The sequence below is a fragment of the Colobus angolensis genome, unplaced genomic scaffold (assembly GCF_000951035.1).
Source record: "Colobus angolensis palliatus isolate OR3802 unplaced genomic scaffold, Cang.pa_1.0 Scaffold3, whole genome shotgun sequence".
NCBI classification, from domain to species: domain Eukaryota; kingdom Metazoa; phylum Chordata; class Mammalia; order Primates; family Cercopithecidae; genus Colobus; species Colobus angolensis.
The window spans coordinates 17,965,134-17,969,339 of record NW_012116265.1 but is presented as its reverse complement, the minus strand read 5'-3'; the positions used below and the strand labels follow the sequence as shown (position 1 = coordinate 17,969,339).

Here is a 4,206-nt window from a genome sequence, read left to right as displayed (position 1 = left end):
AACAGAAAACCAAATACCGCATGTTCTCACTCATAGGTGGGAATTGAACAATGAGATCACTTGGACACAGGAAGGGGATCATCACACACCAGGTCCTATTGTGGGAGGAGGAAGGAGGGATAGCATTAGGAGATATACCTAATGTAAATGACGAGTTAATGGCTGCAGCACACCAACATGGCACATGTGTACATATGTAACAAACCTACATGTTGTGTACATGTACCCTAGAACTTAAAGTATATATAATAAGAAAAAAAGAAAGAAAGAAAGAAAGAAAGCTGATGTAGCTATATTTATCAGACAAAATAGATTTTTAGGCAAAAAGCATAACAAAAAATAAAGAGGGTCACTACATTATGGCTAAAGGTTCACCAAGAAAGTGCTCAACCTTTTCTTGTTAACTTACTTTAGTGTATTTAATTTTTTTATTTAATAAATACATATGTATGAAAAGTACATTGGGCAAAAACTTAACAGAACCATAAGAAAAATAGGTAAATCTAGCTTTATATTGGAAGGTTTTAATGTAACTCAGTAATTGCTAGATTGAGCAGTCTGATAATAAGTAATGTTTCTGATAATAAGAAAATTTAAGAGGCTGTGCATAATGGTTCACACCCATAAACCTAGCACTTTGGAAGGCTGAGGCAGGAGGATCACTTGAGCCCAGGAGTTTGAGGCCAGCCTGGGCAACAAAGTGAGATCCTGTCTCTCCAAAAAAATTGAAAAATTAGCTGGGCATGGTGGTGTGTGCCTGTGGTCCCAGCCACATGGGAGGCTGAGGCATGGGGGTCACTTGAGCCCAGGAGATTTAGGCTGCAGTGAGCTGTGTTCATGCCACTGCACTCCAGCCTGGGCAACAGAGAAAAAAAAAAAATGGAAATTTTGTCTACATCATTAACAGGCTTGATCTCATAGGCATGTATAGAACATCACACTAAATAACTGCATAATGCACATTCTTTGCAAGCTTCTATGGGGGGAGTTGCAGAAACTATGTAGTAGGCCTTAAATCACATTTCAAACACTATGTTCCTTGACCACTATGCAATAACAAAAAGATACTGGAAAAATCCTTGTATTTTTGGAAATTAAGAAAAGAGTTAACTAATTTAAAAATCGTAATTGGTGGGGCACAGTGGTTCACACCTGTAATCCCTGCACTTTGGAAGGCCAAGGCGGGTGAATCATCTGAGGTCAGGAGTTCGAGACCAGCCTGGCCAACATGCTGAAACCCCATCTCTACTAAAAATACAAAAATTAGCCAGGTGTGGTAGTGGGCACCTATAATCCTAGCTACTCGGGAGGCTAAGGCAGAAGAATGGCTTGAACCTGAGAGGTGGAGGTTGCAGTGAGCTGAGATTGCACCATTGCACTCCAGCCTGGGTGACAAGAGTGAAATTCCATCTCAAAAAAAAAATAAGAATAATAGTAATAATTTTAAAATGTTGTTTAATATAAAAAATTGAGAAATGTAGGTAAAGTAATACCTAAAGGAAAATTTATGATTGCAGTGAGGGAAGAGGAGGGGCTGAAAGTTAATGTGCCAAGTATCTGGTTTAAGAAGTTAAAAAAAAAGGAAAACAAAATAAGTCAAAAGAAAGTAAAAACAAAAAATAATAACAAAGATCTAGAGGAAAATAAACATATAGTTGAGAGGAATGAGTTAGAGACATTATTATACATGCTTCAGAGATTAAACAGATTGCAGGAAGATACTGTGAATAACTTTATGATGATATGCTGATATATTTTTAGAACTTTGGTGAGATGAATACAATTTTAATATTTAACTTACAAATATTTACTCAAGGAGAAATACAAAATCCAAATATTCCTTTAATTATTATGGAAACTGAATCAAGAACAAAAATCTTCCCACAAATTAATTGCCAGGCTTTTATGTTTTACTGGTGAGTCCTACCAAACATTCAAGGAACAAATATTTCAGTCTATAAACTATTCCAGAGTATAAGAAAAGAGGGAACACTTTCTAACTCTATTATCTTAATATCAAAACCTGGCAAGGACAGTCTACAGAAAATGTTTTAAAATTGCAAGACATTCTTAATTGTGGATAAAAATGCAAAAATTCAGGCCAGGGACAGTGGCTCATACCTGTAATCCCAGCACTTTGGGAGGCCGAGCCAGGTGGACCATTTGAGGTCAGGAGTTCAAGACCAGCCTGGCCAACATGGTGAATCTTGTCTCTACTAAAAATACAAAAATTAGCCCGGCATGGTGGTGGGTGACTGTAATCCCAGCTACTTGGGAGACTGAGACAAGAGAAACGCTTGAACCTGGGAGGTGGAGTTTGCAGTGAGCCGAGATCACACTTCTGAACTCCAGCCTGGGTGACAGAATGAGACTCTGTCTCAAAAAAAAAAAAAAAAAAAAAAAAAGACAAAAAATTCCCAATAGAATAATAGCAACTTGAATCTAATAATGTTTAAAAAGTGAATGCATCATGACCAAGTCAGGTTTATCCCAGAGATTCAACAATTGTTCTTTTTGGTGTTTTGTCTTGTTTCGTTTTGTTTTTGAGACAGAGTCTCACTCTGTCACCCAGGCTGGAGTGCAGTGGTGTGATCTCAGCTCACTGCAACCTCCACCTCCCAAGTTCAAGCAATAATCCTGCCTCAGCCTCCCAAGTAGCTGGGATTACAGGTGCGTGCCAGCACACCCAGCTAATTTTTGTATTTTTAGTAGAGACAGGGCTTCATCATGTTAGCCAGGATTGTCCCGATCTTCTGACCTCGTGATATACCTGCCTTGGCCTCTGTAATTGCTGGGATTACAGGCACGAGCCATTGTGCCTGGCCAACAGTTGTTTAATATTTAGAAATTGACATTAGTCCGAGTGGAGCAAGCGAACTGAGTGGTTGTGTAGTCACGTCTCAGAAACCGGTTACGCTAGCAGCCTGGTTGGCCAACTGACTGAAGAGCAGATTGCAGAATTCAAAGAAGCTTTTTCACTATTTGACAAAGATGGTGATGGAACTATAACAACAAAGAAATTGGGAGCTGTAATGACGTCTCTTGGGCAGAATCCCACAGAAGCAGAGTTACAGGACATGATTAGTGAAGTAGATGCCCAATGGTAATGGCACAGTTGACTTCTGTGAATTTCTGACAATGATGGCAAGAAAAATAAAAGACACAGACAGTGAAGAAGAAATTTGAGAAGGATGGCAATGGCTCTGTTAGTGCTGCAGAACTTCGCCATGTGATGACAAACCTTGGAGAAAAGTTAACAGATGAAGAAGTTGATGAAACTATCAGGGAAGCAGATACTGATGGTGACGGTCAAGTAAACTATGAAGAGTTTGTACAGATGATGTCCGCAAAGTGAAGACCTTGTACAAAATGTGTTAAATTTCTTGTACAAAATTGTTACTTGCCTTTTCTTTGTCACTTATCTGTGAAAGGTTTCTCCCTACTGCAAAAAAAAAAAAAAAAAATACATGTATAGTAATTAGGACTTCATAAACAATAAATAAATAAAACAATTACAATTTGAAAAGTAAAAATTGACTAAGGTAATTTATTCCAGTAACAGATTAAAGGGGGAAAATATGCTTCTTTCAATGGATACAGAATTAGCATTTGTATCTTCATGACTTTTAAAAAAGTTCCTAGAATAGAAGGGAGTTTTCATTACCTAATAATAAAATATCTCTGCAAAATCCAACAGTAAACATTATAATTTTAAGTCGGATTCCTTGAAAGTATTCATTCCCTTAAGATGAGGAGCAAGACAAAGGAGCCCACCGTCACTTCTAGTCAGTGATGTAGTGGGAGGGACATCCTTGCCAGTAAAGTAAACCAAGACAAGGCAATGACATAGGATCAGAAAGGAGGAGGCAGATCCGTCATTATTCTCAGACAACATATTTGATTGTAAACCCAAAAAGAATGTTCAAATAGATTATTGGCTTTATCAGAGAATTTTCCAAAATCAATTACATTTCTATATTTCTGCACCAACAGGTAGAGCATGTGATTACAGAAAAGATACACTTTACAGAGCATTAAAGCACATACCTAGGAATAAATCTAACAAAAGATACGTAAGACCTGTGATTAAAATACACACACACACACACACACCTTATCGAGAGACACTTTAAGAAATTAATGGGGCCGGGCGCGGTGGCTCAAGCCTGTAATCCCAGCACTTTGGGAGGCCGAGACGGGCGGATC

General features: G+C 38.2%; 1 protein-coding gene and 1 pseudogene across 3 annotated transcripts in view; both read left to right on the top strand.

The window, feature by feature from the left end:
- TTLL5 (tubulin tyrosine ligase-like family member 5) overlaps positions 1–4,206 on the top strand; it is a 306,711-nt gene that overhangs the window by 294,331 nt on the left and 8,174 nt on the right. The gene's annotated exons all lie outside the window — the stretch shown is intronic.
- LOC105517131 lies at positions 2,860–3,484 on the top strand (annotated as a pseudogene). Its single transcript, XR_001002619.1, has one exon. The product of XR_001002619.1 is annotated as a calmodulin pseudogene (transcript).